At 39.1% G+C, this 21797-nt stretch overlaps 1 protein-coding gene across 1 annotated transcript in view; it reads left to right on the forward strand.

The window, feature by feature from the left end:
- LOC117505418 (neurexin-2-like) overlaps positions 1–21797 on the forward strand; it is a gene marked incomplete at its 5' end in the record, with an annotated part of 131807 nt that overhangs the window by 97062 nt on the left and 12948 nt on the right. The gene's annotated exons all lie outside the window — the stretch shown is intronic.

Here is a 21797-nt window from a genome sequence, read left to right on the forward strand (position 1 = left end):
GTCCTATCTTGGCTTTGTGAAAAGTACCAGAAATAGCATTGGCGTTCCGCTGATTCTACACAGTTTTCTCAGTGGACTGTGCGATAATTTTACACTCTCCTTGCAAAATGGCACCATCCAAGCATGTGCACGTACAGTCCCTCATCTCCGTGGGGCCAGACTGGGACAATGGCTTCATCTGCATATTCAAAATGTGCAAAATTACAGATGGCCCATTGAATGAATTGTCTCAGCAAATGAAACACAAGGCAAGCGTTTTGCCTTCTTGGTTTCCAATCAACAGCCGGGGTCGTGTTCGGTCAGCGGCGTTAATGTGAGCCTCCGTGTTCGAAACGTCATTATTTACAGGGGTCCACATCGTAGCGCAATGTGAATCTTTACCCAGTGTACAGATGATGTCTCTATCCCAAAATTCCCAAGACTAATTGGACATTCAGACCTTGCTCTGAAGGTTTCCCTTTGAAAATATCAAACACTGCTCAGAGTGATGTCTAGTATAGCCCCCCCATGAAATTAAAAATAATCTAGGCCTGTGTAGGCTATGAAGAAGGACACTTGATATATGAATTTGAAAATTCATGCAGTCACATCAGTAAACATTTGGGCTTCTCAAAAACGAGTGATGGTGCAACAAGGACACAAATGAGGGAAGCCACCAAGGCTCCCGTAATGACCCTCGACAGTTTCATTACTAATTACAACCAAAAATGTCCTACTGGATCAAATAGAAATTTGGGATCCCTGAGTAATTTAAACTGAATGACCATGCAAGGAGACAAGTGAGGGAAGACACCAAAACACCCCAAAGGTATAGAGCTGGATTTTCTTAAAAATGTAAACCTACTGTTTCTTATAAGTGGTTCCTGATGTTAAATAAGTGGACATTGAGTTCTAGTCAAAGTTCTAAGTCAGTGTTTCAGAGCATTTTCTAAACAAATACAAAAATATCAAATAGAATTTATCAAATTTAGACTTACTTACTTTTTAAAAACATATTTCCGAGGAGATGTTTCATTTTTTTTTTTAGTTTTTTTTTTTACAATTAAACTAGTCAGACCTAGGCTTGGATTTCCCAGGTCTCTTCTGGCAAACTGTCACTGAAGTTTCACTTCTTGACATCAAGAGGCCATTCGAGGAACTGCAGATTTTGTCACTTCCGCACTGGCTTCATTTGCCGCCACCGGAGGTTGCCAATTGCGTAAGAGCTGGTTTTATTGATGTAAAATATATATATATATTAATTCGTCCAATAGGGGTCAGATCAGTATTTCACAAATTCTTAAAACTAAGCCAAATACTTTTTGTTTGTTTGTTTGTTTTTTAGCTGTGTTACTGTAAGAGTGCCATTTTTTCCTTTTATTTAAAATCCAAGTCGAGCAGAAGTTGAAACGAACATAGTCGGTCATGTCAGAGAACCAAATACAAACATCCAGAGTCCCAACGGTATCAGATATTTTACGCCGTTGTGAACAAGGAGCAAACTAATGAAGCTTTTTTTCTTCTTCTTCTAACTGGTTTACGGAGATGCAGGGAGGAGGAATAATTTGGCCTAATGTGTTCAGACGCCGCATGTCCTCTCCCTGTGCGGATGTTTGCTAATGAGGCGTGATCGCGGAACTGTAAAGCGATGACATTGAGGATGCTCGGGTTTTCAACAAAAGCAGAACAAATTGGGACAATATGGTGGAGAAACTTGACAAGTGGGAAAGAGGGGAGACAACGAAAAGGTACAGCCATTGTAGTGAGTGTAAGTGTTCTAAAAGTGTGAAATTGAGATTAGCCATGTTTTCTTTTTCTTGTTTCCTATTGGCAGCCATGTCTTACAAGCCAGGATAAAACTAGCTAAATGTAAATTCCTGAATTAAAATAATTTTTACCTCCGCCAAGAAGGTTATGTTTTCGGTCGCGTCCGTTTGTTGGTTGGTTGGTTTGTTAGCAGGATTACTGAAAAAATCCTCAAAGGATTTCAATGAAATTTTTACCAGGGGTGTATCTTGGCCTAACTTAGAAGTCATTAAATTTTGGTAATGATCCGGAACACGATCCAGATCCAGTTTTTTTAAGGATTCTATATCATTGCAGGATAGGGCCAATTTCAACATTTTTGCATCTAACTTCATGAAGACGGGTCACAAAGGCTGAACAAAAATTAAGTTATGACACAACAATAATTTAGCATTTGTTTCTCCTCATTGAATAAATTTGTTATTAGAAAATAAAAATACTTGTGTAGTTCATGCAGTTTCTCTTTATAAATACATTTGCTGAAGATCTAAGGGTTTAATCCTCTGGGGCCGACGCCGTCGTATACGACAGCTGAGACCAAGCTTTACTAAATTATAAATAACTTTTTAATGACATGAGATAGAAACTTACTCTTTATTTTTTGCTGAAAAGTTAACTCCATGGACTTTCGAGCCACCATCCACCATCTTTGTACTCCTCATAGAAGCTGTGTGATGACATGAGCAATGTGAGTGTCCAATCAGAATTGGTTCACCGTCACATGGTTTTCCAAAATCCAGTCGTAGTGCAGATTCACCTCATGTGACACACCAAAGTTTGTTTTTAGGAGTGATGTGTTACTAGTTTATCGTTTGCTTTGTGTTTTGAATAAATGTGTGGAAAATTATATCCGCTTTACTTTTTCCTTTCTTATTTCTGATTGTAAACCTTTATTACACTTATAAAACACAACTATAGCATATATATTTTGAAAGTACAGGTTGTCCTGGAAAAAAAAGAGACATAAAACTTGATTGTGGGATGCAGGGAGAGCTGTTAACAGCAATAATAAAACAATTATGCCAGGAAAGTGAACTGTCCAAAAAATGCCCTCGGACCCCAGAGGGTTAACCACTGAATCTGAAACATGACGGTAGATGCATGAAACAATGTGGAATAAGTCTCTTTGCCAAAGGGTATTCCATGTGACGTCAGTGACCCTATGGCCTTAGCGGAGGTTTGCACTCTCTGAGTGCTTCTGGTTTGTGGTGAATTATGTCCACCATACAAGATTGTATAGAATATTTTGTCAAACTGACGGATGAAGATGGTCATTTATGTCTAAAAGGTCAAAAACATCATCTTCAGTAGCTCTTCTCACCACGTGTATGATGCTAAATGTAGCTAACACAGCTTAAACTACAGGACCTGAACTATACCCATTGTTACATTTTTTTAAGAAAATTATCTACAGATGCCAAATAATGCTAATGTAAGCTTACACAGCTAAACTATCGAGACGGAAACATTACCATGGGCACATCTGAAGAAAATAATCTACAGACACTCTCCTTGTTGCCAAATGATGCTAATGTAAGCTAACACAGCTAAACTATTGAAATGGAAACATTACCATTGACAGATTTGAAGAAAATGATCTACAGACACTCTCCTTGTTGCCAAATTACGCTAATGTAAGCTAATAAAGCAAAACTATAGAAATGGAAGCATTACCATGGGCACATTTCTGAAACATCATTGTCCCGTCAAACACTAGCACCCTTAATCCTCTGTTTTCGTTTGTCCTGATTTGCCACACATATAACATGACCCATGTCAGATGTTGAACTTCAAAACAGCTTCTGCCAAAATGCAATACATTTTTTAAATCTGTTTTTAAGATGGACCAGCTTTTTGCAGTGTTGCTTTTATAGTAGTAGCATCTTTGCTTTTCTTGTTTCACAATAATGCTGCCGCTCGTACTTCACAGTGTTGTCACTGTACTACCAGGTTAATCCCAATTTCCTACACACGCAATTTTGACCATAACTTTACACAAGCGCGCTTCGTCAAAGTTGTGTCGAGTCTACATCGCGCCAAACCACAAGACATTTCCAAGACAATTTAGCACAACACCAAGCTTGTTGTGGTACAGTCCTGTATAGTCTTGCTGTGTGATATCACACAAATATACAAGAATACCTACGATTGCCTTCAGTATGGCAGCAAAACTGGAACCACACACCGACAAGAAATGTCCCACCACTGTTTTAAACAGCTGGATCTGCTATGGCGGCAACACAAAATAAGCTACATCCTTAAATACCCATTTTTGACTATGGTACTCCTGAGTAACAAATTGTAGGATGTCCTATGTATAGTCTTGGTCTTGTCTTCTACAACCAACCAACTCCCAAAACGGCTTTGCACCAAAGTTGATCTGGATTTCATCTTGTATTAATCAGACTTCAAGGTTTTCCTTGTACACACATCTGCTAATAATAAAAGTTGTACACACATTTGTTTGGCACAGGTGGGGTTTTTTTTTTTTTTTTTTTACCATGACACAGCTGCTGTGTGACTTTTCATTCCTTATCCAGGAGTCAGCCTTCAGAGTCCTGTTGTAAGGACCGTCCTTCAGGGTTGCTTTTGTTCCTTGTCATTCAGTTTCAATAAGGCCTTCTTTCATACGCCTTCGCCAATATTTTGGCATTTCCACATATTCAAACTGAACCGTTGCCAGGGTGGATATAAAACCTAATCTATTCACGCTCTAATGATATACATTGCTACATCCTGAGGGTTTTCTCATCCTTCCATTAAATGGCATGGGAAAAATAAATGTCATCATCCTAATACCGGGGCCCGTTTCATTGTCGGAAATGAATAACTTTCTCTTCTCCTGCGCTTATGCCTCTTTTTTATCACCCTCTTCCATAACGTCACTTCACTGTGAATAGCTTTTACAATCACATCACTAGGGCAGCGGTAACAAGTCGACGGTGCAGATCTATTAAGTGAAGGACAAGATGGAGATGTGATCAGGCTGGAGGAATCCATTGTCCAGTGGTGAAAGGTGATGTCTGTTAGTTATCTGATTTAAGTACTATGGAAACAAGAACGTTATCTTGATGTACAAATTCCAAAGACCTTGTAATCTTCAGACAAAGGCATAGTGTTTGGATCCAAGTACTGATTGAGATGACTTCCAGCTTGTAAAGCAATATCCAATGCGTTTGTGCCAGAAACTGTGGAAGGGCTCGAGTTGTAGTTCCATTTAATGGCTGCTGGGGAGTTGGTTGAAAACTCAATAGAGGTAAATCCAGGACAAAATTTTCAGCAGTATTTCACAGGAAAGGTGTAAGGTCTAAGCTAATTCATGCCATATGGTGTCCTATTCACCATACTATGAAATCACCCTAGATCCTAATTGGCAAGGGCCCGAATAGTCAACCAGTCTAGTCCCACCTCCCAAAAGTAGCCATCTATGTGCCACAACCATGGCTGTTGGGGGCTACTTGAAAAATCAATGGAGGTTAAGTCCGGACAAAATTTCCAGTTGTATTTCAGGTCAGGTCTGGGATCATTGGCACCAAGTGGCATCACATCTGCCATACTATGAAACTTCCCTAGATCCTCATTGGCAATGGCCCAAGGAGTCAACAGTTCTCGTTGCACCTCTCAAAAGTAGCCATCTATCTGCCACAATCCCTTGACCTTCACCAGTTGCTGGGATCCTCAGCACCAATGCACCTATACTCTAAATCATAAATAGGGAAATACACCACGCGCTGTTTCTCTGATATTCCTTCACAATGCAAGTTGGACACCTCTGATTCTCCCTGGGTAACCTCAGTCATTCCAGGGGTACCTAGCAATCATTAAATTGACCAATGACCATTTTGTTGTCAACTTCGTTCACTGGTAAGAGTCAAGTAAAATGGGAAACACCTTCACCCTCATACCTCGGACCTTTATTCTCTTGCAAAGGTATCCACATCAATTAACACCTTTTGTCTCTGGGTTCTCTGAGATTTGGAAGACTTTATGGAGCCATGGTATTGCTGGACAAAGAACAGAGGTGTTTGGCGATGCCAATATCTTTGTAGGAGACCAACGGTCTGAGTTGTTCAGTTTTTTCTGTCTTACTGTACGTCTTTGAGACTTGGACCAGTGAGGTATAGCAACAACTGGATGTTTTTGGCACTAGGCCTTTTGAAAGGACTTTTGGAAGACACTGGAATGAATGATGGTGAGATTCAGATGAGTATCAGTTGCATGGTGAAGAAGTGTCAAGTTTGATATCCTGGCAATGAGGCTTATTTCTCTGGGCATGATCTCTTGTGTAATGTGCTTCAGTGTTGAGGACTCCACTGGCTGGAGGCCACTGGGACAGATGCCTATGGTTGACTAGGCTGTGGCAGAAATGGGGATCGACCGATTGTCTGTCTGAGCAGTTGCCATCTCGCGCCCAGGGCAGTTCCATGATACAACACCTGGCACCAGCGCCTGCTCCCTTACTTGACAAGACATTAAAAATGAGCCATAGAAGAACAGCAGTAGAACTTCAAGAAAACCAATTCACCATCTGAGCCCCCAAAGAGTCTGCAGTTCCACAAGTGGCAAGACATGATCGTACAAAAAATGTAATGTCTATTGCATTGCTATCCATGCTATTTAAGTAAAGATGGGTTGTATTTTCAAGGAACAAACAACCTATGCAAGCATGTGTGGCAAATAAAAAAAGTACCTTGGAAGTGAATTTCAGGTAAAAACATGATGAAGAGGTGAGAGGGTAATGTCAAAAATGTCAGTTTAAGTATGCACTCCTGCGTCGAAGATGCATTGCGACTTGTGTTCTTTATTTAATTTCCTCCTCAACGCCGCTTCAGTTTGCACCTGGCATTGGATGGTGAATGACAGTGAAGCAGGAGGCGCTGTAATGAAAATCTGCCAAAGCAGCGCCTGAGACCATTAGCATAATAATAACCAAACAAATCACATGCGGCATAACTGGATTAGTGTCTCATGTCAGATAGTATAAACGTCTCGAGCAGTTCCTTCTTTATTTATTTTTTGCACGGCGCCGCCATTGCGCCAGAAGCTTTACAAGGCTCAAAAGGGGGAGGCAGCAGCAGGGAGTAAGTCGCACACACCGAATACTCAAAAGTACAACACCAGCATCGCTTGGCGTTGCGCTGACCTCACCTCGAACCCGGGTCCTAGAATTCTCAAGGATAACATTTTTTATCAAAACCACGCATTACGCTTTAATCTATTATCAATCAATCAATCAACTTTTTTCTTGTATAGCGCCAAATCACAACAAACAGTTGCCCCAAGGCGCTCCACATTGCAAGGCAAGGCCATACAATAATTATGAAACACAGTCTACGTCTAAAGCAACATTACCAAGGGATGGTCCAGGGTCACCCGATCCAGCCCTAACTATAAGCCTTAGCGAAAAGGAAAGTTTTAAGCCTAATCTTAAAAGTAGAGAGGGTATCTGTCTCCCTGATCTGAATTGGGAGCTGGTTCCACAGGAGAGGAGCCTGAAAGCTGAAGGCTCTGCCTCCCATTCTACTCTTACAAACCCTAGGAACTACAAGTAAGCCCGCAGTCTGAGAGCGAAGCGCTCTAATGGGGTAATATGGTACTATGAGGTCCCTAAGATAAGATGGGACCTGATTATTCAAAACCTTATAAGTAAGAAGAAGAATTTTAAATTCTATTCTAGCATTAACAGGAAGCCAATGAAGGGAGGCCAACACGGGTGAGATATGCTCTCTCCTGCTAGTCCCCGTCAGTACTCTAGCTGCAGCATTCTGAACCAACTGAAGGCTTTTTAGGGAACTTTTAGGACAACCTGATAATAATGAATTACAATAGTCCAGCCTAGAGGAAACAAATGCATGAATTAGTTTTTCAGCATCACTCTGAGACAAGACCTTTCTGATTTTAGAGATATTGCGTAAATGCAAAAAGGCAGTCCTACATATTTGTTTAATATGCGCTTTGAATGACATATCCTGATCAAAAATAACTCCAAGATTTCTCACAGTATTACTAGAGATCAGGGAAATGCCATCCAGAGTAACGATCTGGTTAGACACCATGCTTCTAAGATTTGTGGGGCCAAGTACAATAACTTCAGTTTTATCTGAGTTTAAAAGCAGGAAATTAGAGGTCATCCATGTCTTTATGTCTGTAAGACAATCCTGCAGTTTAGCTAATTGGTGCGTATCCTCTGGCTTCATGGATAGATAAAGCTGGGTATCATCTGTGTAACAATGAAAATTTAAGCAATACCGTCTAATAATACTGCCCAAGGGAAGCATGTATAAAGTGAATAAAATTGGTCCTAGCACAGAACCTTGTGGAACTCCATAATTAACTTTAGTCTGTGAAGAAGATTCCCCATTTACATGAACAAACTGTAATCTATTAGACAAATATGATTCAAACCACCGCAGCGCAATGCCTTTAATACCTATGACATGCTCTAATCTCTGTAATAAAATTTTATGGTCAACAGTATCAAAAGCAGCACTGAGGTCCAACAGAACAAGCACAGAGATAAGTCCACTGTCCAAAGCCATAAGAAGATCATTTGTAACCTTCACTAATGCTGTTTCTGTACTATGATGAATTCTAAAACCTGACTGAAACTCTTCAAATAGACCATTCCTCTGCAGGTGATCAGTTAGCTGTTTTACAACTACCCTCTCAAGAATCTTTGAGAGAAAAGGAAGGTTGGAGATTGGCCTATAATTAGCTAAGATAGCTGGGTCAAGTGATGGCTTTTTAAGTAATGGTTTAATTACTGCCACCTTAAAGGCCTGTGGTACATAACCAACTAACAAAGATAGATTGATCATATTTAAGATTGAAGCATTAAATAATGGTAGGACTTCCTTGAGCAGCCTGGCAGGAATGGGGTCTAATAAGCATGTTGATGGTTTGGATGAAGTAACTAATGAAAATAACTCAGACAGAACAATCGGAGAGAAAGAGTCTAACCAAATACCGGCATCACTGAAAGCAGCCAAAGATAACGATACATCTTTGGGATGGTTATGAGTAATTTTTTCTCTAATAGTCAAAATTTTGTTAGCAAAGAAAGTCATGAAGTCATTACTAGTTAAAGTTAATGGAATACTCAGCTCAATAGAGCTCTGACTCTTTGTCAGCCTGGCTACAGTGCTGAAAAGAAACCTGGGGTTGTTCTTATTTTCTTCAATTAGTGATGAGTAGAAAGATGTCCTAGCTTCACGAAGGGCTTTCTTATAGAGCAACAAACTCTTTTTCCAGGCTAAGTGAAGATCTTCTAAATTAGTGAGACGCCATTTCCTCTCCAACTTACGGGTTATCTGCTTTAAGCTACGAGTTTGTGAGTTATACCACGGAGTCAGACACTTCTGATTTAAAGCTCTCTTTTTCAGAGGAGCTACAGCATCCAAAGTTGTCTTCAATGAGTATGTAAAACTATTGACAAGATACTCTAACTCCCTTACAGAGTTTAGGTAGCTACTCTGCTCTGTGTTGGTATATGACATTAGAGAACATAAAGAAGGAATCATATCCTTAAACCTAGTTACAGCGCTTTCTGAAAGACTTCTAGTGTAATGAAACTTATTCCCCACTGCAGGGTAGTCCATCAGGGTAAATGTAAATGTTATTAAAAAATGATCAGACAAAAGGGAGTTTTCAGGGAATACTGTTAAGTCTTCTATTTCCATACCATAAGTCAGAACAAGATCTAAAATATGATTAAAGTGGTGGGTGGACTCATTTACTTTTTGAGCAAAGCCGATAGAGTCTAATAATAGATTAAATGCAGTGTTGAGGCTGTCATTTTCAGCATCTGTGTGGATGTTAAAATCGCCCACTATAATTATCTTATCTGAGCTAAGCACTAAGTCAGACAAAAGGTCTGAAAATTCACAGAGAAACTCACAGTAACGACCAGGTGGACGATAGATAATAACAAATAAAACTGGTTTTTGGGACTTCCAATTTGGATGGACAAGACTAAGAGACAAGCTTTCAAATGAATTAAAGCTCTGTCTAGGTTTTTGATTAATTAATAAGCTGGAATGGAAGATTGCTGCTAATCCTCCGCCCCGGCCCGTGCTACGAGCATTCTGACAGTTAGTGTGACTCGGGGGTGTTGACTCATTTAAACTAACATATTCATCCTGCTGTAACCAAGTTTCTGTTAGGCAGAATAAATCAATACGTTGATCAATTATTATATCATTTACCAACAGGGACTTAGAAGAAAGAGACCTAATGTTTAATAGACCACATTTAACTGTTTTAGTCTGTGGTGCAATTGAAGGTGCTATATTATTTTTTCTTTTTGAATTTTTATGCTTAAATAGATTTTTGCTAGTTATTGGTGGTCTGGGAGCAGGCACCGTCTCTACGGGGATGGGGTAATAGGGGGATGGCAGGGGGAGAGAAGCTGCAGAGAGGTGTATAAGACCACAGCTCTGCCTCCTGGTCCCAACGCTAGACAGTCACAGTTTGGAGGATCCCAAAAAATTGGCCAGATTTTATTATGTAGTAATTATCCTATGTACTAATCATAATCAACATAATTTATACTGGCAAGCTTTAAAAACATTTCACTTAGCTTTTCAGTTAGCTTTAGAGTAAATTAACTTTATTCAGTCAAACTTTTGTTCACCTTAAGAGTCAGTTAGCCTTTAAAGTGGTTATGTATTGTTAGTCAGAATCGGGTACCTTTACATCCATTTAGGTATAGATTCAGTTAGCATCATATCTAGTTAGTCTTAAATTTAATTTGATTTTAGTTTTATAGTTATATTTAGTTCTGTTATTATTCTATTAGTTTTGCATTATTGGCAACATATCCAGTTACCTGCTATATTTGATTAGTTTTGAATTCACTTGATTTCAAAATCACTTTTTTTAGGTTTAGTTATCTAGTTTTATTTCTAGTTACTTTTAGATTTAATTTGTATTCCAGTTGGCATCAACAGATGTAATGTTGAGCAAGATGTGGGTAACGCTGGCTTTTAATTTAGTTTTATTTCTTTAGTTAGCATGAGCTGGCTTCATGCTCATGTTGCTCTATATTCTATTAGTTTTATTAGCTGTAAGATTTAAGACACTTAAGACATTTACAAATGATTGTGAAGCCCACTTTGAGCAAAGTAGTAGTTTAGTTATAGTTCGAGTGATGCTTTTGGATAATGCAATCCATTATCAATTTCAAGTCACTCGCCTTGACGGCGACAGCTGAGGGCTTTGACAAATTGTACCAAGTGGCACCTTGGAGATAAGACTGGCCTTTTTTGTTTTTAGTTCCAACTGGCAAGGCAAGACAAAATGCTTTTCAGGTGGCGAAACAGCAAAAGGCCAGCGAACTGACAGGCAGGTTTCATGCATGAAAGCGCATGACAATTCAGCAAAGAGCAGGGACGCTGGGCCGAGTTTGTACTGAGATGATTGCTGGGAGGTGTCGTGACCATGTGGTTTATAGCAGGAGACTTTGTGTCAATTTTGCTAACCAAAAACAGGACAGGAAATATGAGTGGAAGTCGAGACAGAAAGGTTGTTTAAAATAATGACATTAAATGAATAATGAAACTCAAGTGGCAACCTCCAGTGTCGGAAAGACACTTAAGGCTGGAGTCGATCCCACTGGAATCCCATTGTTAAAATGTCCAGCTCTACAGCAGAAACCGTTTCACAGCCTAGTACAAAAGCGCTTTGAATCTCTATAGTTAGTTTAGCATTTTTTAAATGTAACTCCTCCTTTTCAGCTATTTTACATCTATCAATAAGAACCATTTGGCTAGTGTCGTGCCAAGTGTCCCGCGAGCAGAGATAATGGTTGCTAGCTACTGTGGACTTGACCATATTTGTTTTCTAAACATGTTATTACAAATCTGAGCTAATACAACTTTGTATAGTTAAGTGAACTAACAGATGAACAAAGACGTCTGTGCTCCAGTATTTCTGTTGAGTGAAATTTTATTAATTCACTTGCATATCACTGTTAGCCCTCATTAGCAGGTATGGCTAGCTTGGTGACATTAGCTGCAGTGATAGTGCCTCAGATATAGAGGCAATATGTTGGTCGTTTATTTTAATACCTGCGCCCAAGTCACTTGTTAGGTTCTACCACCCAGTCCGCAAAAATACGGGACAATTGGGGTGGCTTGGCTTGTTAGCCTTAGCTAGTTTGGTAATTCAATGTAGGTGAGCATGTTCAGTATAAATTCCTTCCACCAAGGTCACATCCGCCTTGCCCACGCTCCAATCGGTTGGCCGCCAGTTAGGCAGATGCACTGTCAAACTGGTGATGTCTGGTGCCGCCCCATTTAAATTTCAAACCGGCTTTTCAGAAAACCTATGGGTGATGTCGGAGTTTCTCCAGTGTGTGTATATATACACTCTATAAAAAATCTGGAGTGTTTGGTGGTATTAAACATCAGAGTTACAAAGCAATTCTAAATGTACACTGGTACTAAATAGCTGTTCCTCTCCTTCCACGTTTAAAAAAGCATTTTTCATTTCCCTTCCACATCCTTCTCGCTCTCCTCTATTTTTCTGCTCCGTGTCGGCACCGTCAGTAAATTATGGGGTGAGGTAGCTTGAGTGCTGCAGTTGAGGAATATAGCTTTGCGTTTTCTTTCCTGCCCACTGACCTGTCTTACCTTAGAATTTACTTCTGTAATTCTTGGAGTTTTGCCCATTTTTCCTCCGTTGTTTCTTTCTTCCTGATCATTGCTCTCTTTTATCGAATACAGCAGTAGCGGATCAGGCGACAGGACTGTATATTTGCCTACGCTACACTCCAAGTGCATATATTTGAGCAGTGATCTCTGCAGATGGACCTGCAAACTTGTCAAATAGCTTGTTGTAATTGAATAAAATATATGCCTTTGCAGTTGGGAAAAGTAAGAAACGTGGCTTCATAAAACAGCTGTCAGCCGTCGTAGCACCAAATCAAAATACACTTCCTGTACTAATACTAGTTCTGAAGTGCAAAACATTAATAGCCAACCTGAGATCCACCATCTATTATGCCAACAATGTATCAGATATCAAGGTCTTTTTTTGTTTTTCTGCCCTTGTGACCATTTTTGGGACGTTTGCAGTGACAAAAATGAGCTGTATATTAAAACTGCGTGTCACATTCCAAATATCATTACCAATTCATGGTGCAGTATTGCAACTGCAATTGTAAAATCTGTTACCATAGTGTGTGCATATGCACAGCTATTCAGTTTTGAAATAAATGTTAGCAATGCAAGAGATTCCTTTTTAAAGGAATACCACGGGAATAACGCTGTCTAGGTTAATAATCAGACAGCAGTTATTAACTACTAATTATTGCAAAAACAGGCAAAAATCCACTGGCAGATAAATGCAAAACATACTCAGCCACTGCTGAAATAGTTATTACAATACAAAGCCAAATTGTGCATGAATCTCAAATACTAATGTAATAAGTCTTAAAATAGTATTTACAAATGCATGGAAAACTCAACCACTATTATAAAATGATCATAATAAAAGGTGAAATTATACAGGAAACACTACTATTTTAACAATTATTACATTAGTGGGTATAAATGCAAGACAAACTTGACCACTGTTGTAATAACTATTGTAACACAAGCTGAAATTGTATAGAAAACACCACTATTTTAACATTTTCTAACAGTCGTTATAAAATTGTAATAAAAGGTGAAATTGTACACAAAACACTACCATTTTCACTATTACTGCAATAGTGGGTTTAAATGCATGTAAAACTCAGCCACTACTGTAGTTATTATAATAGAAAGTGAAAATGTACAGGAAATGCAAGTACTTTTTGAACCCTTTAATGGTCAACTCAACCATTTTATAGAGCATATTTATCTACTAAATTGTATTGAAAAATGAGAGGATATTAAGGGGTTAACAGTTATTAAAATATGATAGAAGATGAAATTGTACAAGAAACACTACTATTAAATTATTACAATAGTGGGTTATAAATGCATGACAAACTCCACCACTCTTGTAATAACTATTGTAACACAAGCTGAAATTGTATAGAAAACACTATTTTAACAATTTTCCAATAGTGGATATAAATGCATGACAAACCACCACTCTTGAAATAACTAATGTATCACAAGCTGAAATTGTATACAAAAACACCACTATTTTAACAGTTTCCCAATAGTGGATATAAATGCATGACAAACTCCACCACTCTTGAAATAACTAATGTATCATAAGCTGAAATTGTATACAAAAACACTACTATTTTAACAATTTTCCAATAGTGGGTATAAATGCATGACAAACCACCAATCTTGAAATAACTAATGTATCACAAGCTGAAATTGTATACAAAAACACTACTATTTTAACAATTTTCCAATAGTGGATATAAATGCATGACAAACCACCACTCTTGAAATAACTAATGTATCACAAGCTGAAATTGTATACAAAAACACCACTATTTTAACAGTTTTCCAATAGTGGATATAAATGCATGACAAACTCCACCACTCTTGAAATAACTAATGTATCATAAGCTGAAATTGTATACAAAAACACTACTATTTTAACAATTTTCCAATAGTGGGTATAAATGCATGACAAACCACCAATCTTGAAATAACTAATGTATCACAAGCTGAAATTGTATACAAAAACACTACTATTTTAACAATTTTCCAATAGTGGATATAAATGCATGACAAACCACCACTCTTGAAATAACTAATGTATCACAAGCTGAAATTGTATACAAAAACACCACTATTTTAACAGTTTTCCAATAGTGGATATAAATGCATGACAAACTCCACCACTCTTGAAATAACTAATGTATCATAAGCTGAAATTGTATACAAAAACACTACTATTTTAACAATTTTCCAATAGTGGGTATAAATGCATGACAAACTCAACCACTCTTGTAATAACTATTGTAACACAAGCTGAAATTGTATAGAAAACACTATTTTAACAATTTTCCAAAAGTGGGTATAAATGCATGACAGACTCAACCACTCTTGTAATAACTATTGTAACACAAGCTGAAATTGTATGAAAAACATGACTATTTCCACAATTTTCCAACAGTGGATATAAATCAGAATCAGAATCGCCTTTATTGTTACTGTAATTTGCATTACAATGAGATCTGAGTGCAACTCCAAAAAGGTGCTTTCTATGGTGCGAGTAATTTTTAGCCAGTATAAAAGATAGTGAAATTTAACGGTAAATTATTCAGAGTATATGTACAACTAATATAAACATAAGGTAAAATAAAATGTGGACCAAGTAAACTGTGGAATCATGTTGCACGGGAAAATTGCACATGGTTTACAGATACTGCACAAGAAACTTGAAAGGTGTGGATTACAGTGATTTGTTATTGTTCAGTGTGATGATCGCTCTGGGGAGAAAGCTGTCCCTGAGTCTGTTTGTCCTACTTTTGATTGACCTATACCGTCGGCTGTAGGGTAGTAGGTCAAACAGGTGGTTGCTGGGCTGGGATGTGTCTTTGAGGATGCATGACAAACTCAACCACCCTTGAAATAACTAATGTAACACAAGCTGAAATTGTATACAAAAACACTACTATTTTAACAATTTTCCAGTAGTGGGTATAAATGCATGACAAACTCAACCACCCTTGAAATAACTAATGTAACACAAGCTGAAATTGTATACAAAAACACTACCATTTTAACAATTTTCCAGTAGTGGGTATAAATGCATGACAAACTCAACCACCCTTGAAATAACTAATGTAACACAAGCTGAAATTGTATACAAAAACACTACTATTTTAACAATTTTCCAATAGTCGTTATAAATGCATGACAAACTCGACCACTATTGGAATAAGTATTATAATGGAAGGCAAAAAATTTACAGGAAATTGTAGCACGAGTTTAACAATTACAACAGAAGCTAAAACTGTCCTGGAAATTCAGCTTCTGCTTCAATACTTATTAAAATAGTGGGTAAAAATGACTGAATGCAACACACTTGGGCAACAACGTGTTGATGGGAGTTTGCTGTGCATTGCGCTTCTTCCCAAAGCTAGCAACTAATGTTAAAGAAAAGGAAGAAGACAAAGCAAAATCTGAATCCAATTTGGCTACACAATGTTGCACCCACACCCAAAAAAAGGTAGAATATAGCAAAACCATATTCATGTCGCTAACCGCGATTGTCCTAAAAGTTACCCATTGTTTGGTATCATGACAGTTTTCCTGCTTATGTGGCATCAAACATTTTCAGGGTAATTGATTAAAGGATGGTGTGGGTGTAGGTGGTGGGGGGCATAAAAAACATCAAATATTGATTGCTTTACATCAGCATAATTTGTTAATGTTAAAAAATGGTGAGTCCACTGCCAGTCATAAATCGCGGTGGCCTCATTAACTGTCCTTTTCAGTTCTGGCAGCCTGTCGAGTCATAATTGTCCTTGATGAATGGGACATTGTCATAAGTGCATATGTTTCTTTTTTTCCTTTACAATTACATAGCCCCTTCTGTAACAACTCAAAACTAGGCCGAATGATTATTGAAAATGGAACAGCCTGCTTACCCAACAACAACGGCAGCCACCCAGCAGGGAAAAATAAGAAATAAAGTCACAGTGATCAACAAAACAGAAAGCATGATGTGGAAATGGTCCTGTTTACTGTAGATTAATCAGTAAATGTATTAATTGATGTAAATATGGTAATTTGTTGACACAACTGGACACATGCTATTTGTTTTTTTTTTCACGGTCAAATCGCTGAATTTTTTTGAACCCACGCCAACATTTACAGCCAATTAATTTTGATGACTTACCATAAGTTTCTAGAGAGGTAGTTCATAGCCAAGAAAAAGCTTGTTTGATGATCATAACTCTTTTTCTATTCTCATTACATGGGAACTAGCGTAAAATATTTTTTCTTGCATTTTTTCAACCTAACAAAGTCTTCTTTCCTTCCACTTCCTTCTTTGACCATGTCTCAGACTTATGCCGTGAATACAAATTTTAACAAAAGGACCAAAACTTTAAACAATATGGGATAAAGAGTTGGTCTACCAATATGAAGCCCTGGGATTGATTTGGGTTTCATGCTATGCTTTGATTGCGAATATATCACTGCCACTATGGGCCTCATGGCCTATATAGGGGGTCTATTTTTGGATAATTCTAGAGGTGGTAGCTCAGTAGAAGGAGTTTGGCAATCTGAACACCTGGGTTTGATTTCCAGTCATGCTGTCCATCTTTTTTCCTGTAAATGGGCACCAGCCTTGACTTGGAAAGTAGCTATAGGACTTGCCTTGGAAAAAAAAAAATATTTACCCAACAAATGGTGATTAGTTTTCAGTTCATATCCATTGATCAAATTAATGTTATATTGGGAGGTGCTGCAACACTGGACCATTTTGTAGATTCAAGCAAAATTTGTTCTTGTTGACACTCTGTTAACATGATGAGGCACTTCTAACATCTTTAGCAGCCAAGAATTCTCATAGGCGCTACGGCAGGTACAACGGCGTTGAGACGGAGACGGCACCTCATCACGACAGTATTGGATAATTATAGTTCGAGTTGCATTCAGTCTCTTTTTCTTAAACATACCTAAATTTTCAGATTACAAACAGAACGCACAATGTTAATTATCTTCCACTTTAGCATCTGCAGTTAACACATGAGCCGTGTCAACATCTATTCTATGCTAGCAGTCTTGTTGTGCCATCCTTGTCATCTTGCCTTTCCTGTAATTTGTAATCACACATTTCCCTGCGTCTTCCTGCCGCCTGCTATTGTTCCAGCCCTGGCTACCGCACGCATCACCAATCAGCCGCTAATTGGCACAGCATCAAAATGCTTTGTGTCCCTCTCGTCGACAGTTATTCCTTGTTTATGTCAATTGAAGCCAATGCGAGAGTAAAGAAACAAACAGACGTAGACCTTGCGAAGGAGGTCTGGATTCTTAATGGAGCATTAAATGAAAGTTAATGGTCGGCTCTGTACCCACCAGGGAATTCGCAAGAAGGAGCTAGGTGTTATTCATGGCTTCTCTTCATGAGTAAACATGCTAATTAAGTATATATGTATCTTACAACAACATATTGTAAGATCTGGACAATGTCGCCAATGTCATTGCTTTACTTGGGAGCCAATTACAGGTGTGAGACTGGTCTTCTCTTGAGATGACGAGGCGTTCAGACAAAATAAACTTCTTGGCAATCAATACCACTGTGACTGGGTTTAAACATCATGCAACCAAAAAATGTATAGGATTTTTTTTATTCTCTATTCAGCATTTCTGATGTTCCTTGCAACTAGGAGATGGTGCCCATGGATATGAAGACCATAAAGGCCATGGCAATCTGATATTTGACCCCCAGTGACTTTGAACTTTACACAAATGATGGACCTTCAGCTAGCCAGGAAAATTCTGGAATCAAACTAGGTGAATGCTACATCTGATACAAAATTGGATTGAAAATTAATTTGCTTGACCTTTGCTAAAATTAAATTTTTTTTTTTAAAGGCAATTTTGGAGTCAACCTTCATTGACATACCAAGTTTAGTACGTACAAGTCAGCAAAACGACCTGGGAAAAGTAGGCCAACAGGCAGACATGACCTTGGCCCCATTGATTGACCTTTGACAAGTTTGGTGCAAATTGCAATGGGGAAACGACATTTAAATTTTGACCTACAACCCCAATGACCATGGCTTTGTCATACATCATACTGACAATGTGAGGAACCTTGGGGTGATTTTTAATTCCAAGTTGTCCTTTGACCTCCACATTAGAAATTTTACAAGGACTGCTTTCTTCCACCTGTAAATATAGCGTAGATTTGTGCCATTCTGATGCTTAGACCCTGATTCATGCATTTGTTTCTTCCAGATTGGACTACTGCAATGTTCTATTTTCTGGTTTACCGCAGTCTAGCATTAGGGGTCTCCAATTACTTCAAAATGCTGCTGCCAGACTCTTGACAGGAAGCAAAACGTTTGACCACATTTTAGCGTCTCTTCACTGGCTTTTTGTCTCTGTGAGATCCGATTTTAAGGTTCTGTTATTAACCTAGAAAATTTTTCACGGACTAGTGCCTCCCTACTTAGCTGACCTAATTAAACCCTACGTACCGGCCCAAGCTCTGCATTCTCAGGGTGTAGGACTACTTTGTTTCCCCAGGGTGGATAAAGTCTGCGGGTCACAGAGCTTTCTCTTATCGTGCACCTGTTTTATGGAATGATCTCCCTACGGAGATAAAACTGAGATTCTGTGGAGACTTTCAAGTCCAGACTTGAGACACATTTATTCTTTCTCTCGTATGGTTAGCATACTGGCATAGCATGGCACTATGCTTCCTGTCCTTTTAAATTTCGTTTATTACTAATGGAAGAGATGTCTGCCTCAGCTTTATCTAAATTTTGGGTCTGTTGGTGAAGCTTAGAGCTCGCGGCCGGCGATCACCTGAGTATTTTCTTTGCATTCTTGTTGATTGAATGCGAAAGAATTATACCTTAGTTGTATTTTTGTCGGCCAACTGATTCAGCTCTTTTCCTCTCTGTCTGAGGTGTGGAGGGCATTGCATGGGGTTGACATCTGGGGACAACAGGATGCTGGACTAACCACAAGATGCCATGCCTGAAGCTGATGCAGTAGATTTTGTTTTGATCTTCTGTTTCTTCAGCTTTGTAAAACTTTGTGAAAACCTTGTAACTGTTAGAATGGCCTAAGCAGAGGGTCACCCCTCTGAGTCTGGTCTGCTTGAGGTTTCTTCCTCAAATCATCAGAGGGAGTTTCTTCCTTACCACTGTCACCTGTGTGCTTGCTCTAGGGGTTGGTAAGGTTAGACCTTATTTGTGTGAAGCGCCTTGAGGCAGCTTTGTTGTGATTTGGCACTATATGAAATTAATAAAATGAAATTGAATTAAAATTGACCCCAATTATTAATCATTCACAAGCTTGACTTTTCTAGGCAATTCAAGAACCCGCATCCATGTGTATGTCAAGGTTGGTAGATTTTAACCTGGTGATCTTGAACCCGTTGAGTGACCTTCAACAAAACTGATCTCTCTTGGGCTGTTACACAACGCACGTCCATATGTGTGCCATGGTTGTACACAGTGGGGCAGAAAGACCTTAAATTGGACCTTGACTTCCATGACTGACCTTTGCTAAATTTGATCTATCCTTGGCAGTTATATCTGTGCCAGGTTTGGTGGACATCGGACTGAAAACATTTCTATATAAGAAATATTCTCACCAGGTTTGAGTCATCTAGGCTGCTTGGTTATTGAGGTATACCAAAAAAAAAAGGTGTGTTTTGGCCATGTTTTCCTTGACCTTGTCCTTTGACCAAACTACCGACTACTATAGCCTGCTGGCCACTTTGCCAACGCACAGGGTCACAAACCCTCTGACTTCCCAGTGTAGATGTTAAGTGAGTATGTTCCTCCTGATTGTGCTGTCAGAGGCTCTCGCAGTGGCTGCGTGCCTTATATCAGCACCTCACCGCTTCGACCCCTGATAGGTCTTTGAGGTAACCATGGAGATATGCGGGTGCCGGTCTCAGGCAATGCCTCGGTGACTGTAATTGGTCCCATCTTGCAGATCGCTGTGAGCCCTTTTTGCAGTTCAGGCATTCATCACTGCTGGGACGGTCGTGTCACACTGAGCCACGATTTGTATGGGAGGAGAGTCGTTACTCAACTGATCATATCCTGATCCAAAATCTGCCAATGGCCCAAAACACGCTGGACAGAGTTTTGTTCCATAAATCCTGAACTCTGCTTAATATCGTTCTATAATCTCAGCAATGGTTGCCTTTTTGGGCTCCTACTCATCTCATTTTGGATTTCCACCCAACTAGAATTGCCCAGGCAAAGTGAAATTTACTAAAAGTCAATGACTTTGGGCCTTGGTGATTGGGGTCGAAGATCAAAATTTAAGTTTTTCACTTTTTGTCCCACACTTGGCTCATATATGGAGGTGGGTCCTGGAATTGCACAGCTGTCAGGAAATTGACCAAAAGTCAATCATTGGGGGTCAGTCATTCAGGTCAAAATTCAACCTTGAAGTTGTTCCATTTCAATTTCAAGCAATCGTATGGAACTGCACAAGCAAGAACGTATTTAGCAACGGTCAGGGTCATTGGGGTCAAAAGTCAACCTTGATGTTTTTCCACTTTGATGTTCACCAAAGTCAGGTGGGTTTGAAAATGGCTCAAAGTCAAATTTGCCAAAGGTCAATCACCGGTGTCACAGTTCAGAGACCTTAGGGGGCCCTGATGTGTCACACGTACATGAGCTGACCAAATTCCTGGGAATCGAACCCAGGTAAGCTGGACAGACTCAACTCCAGAAACAGCCGCTTGTGAACTCTAAATGCACACAAAGTGAAAAGTTTGACATTGTTAATTGAATTGAAATGACTCATCCCCTGTCTGTTAACAAAAGGTTTCCAGTTTTCTGTGTGGGTAGCTCTTTATTTGTGAGTCATACTTTCTTCACTTCTGCTTTGAAAAAGCTTTGAAAAAGCTTGACTCATGTTTAACACACATGATGGGTGCCCCCCCACACACATACACACACACACACACACACACACACACCCTTCGTCTTTTCCCAGTTTGCGGTCGGCTCTAAAGGACTCGCCAACCGGCTCTCAACTTCTGCTTGAAGTGTACCGTTTGCTCTTCGGAGTTTAATTCCGTTCCGATAATTTCATATTTGCTAAATGGTTTATATGGCTGCGATTTCAGGACATCAGTCAGCTGGACGGCTAATGAATTCGTCATATTGATTCAAATGCCCAGGAGCCGCGGTTGGGAAATATGAAGTGTCAAGTACTCATTAATTCTAGAGAGAAGTTGGCAAACATCATTGATTCATTCCATTACACAAAGTCCACATATAACTGACCTTGAGGTTCAGTGTGTCTCAGAGTATTAATACTGAAAGACACTACTAGATTATGATGTGTATACATCTACACTTGGCTTATCATATAGTGGAATAATTTTCCATCTATACACTTGTT

The sequence above is a fragment of the Thalassophryne amazonica genome, chromosome 23, assembly GCF_902500255.1.
Source record: "Thalassophryne amazonica chromosome 23, fThaAma1.1, whole genome shotgun sequence".
In the NCBI taxonomy this organism is placed as follows: domain Eukaryota; kingdom Metazoa; phylum Chordata; class Actinopteri; order Batrachoidiformes; family Batrachoididae; genus Thalassophryne; species Thalassophryne amazonica.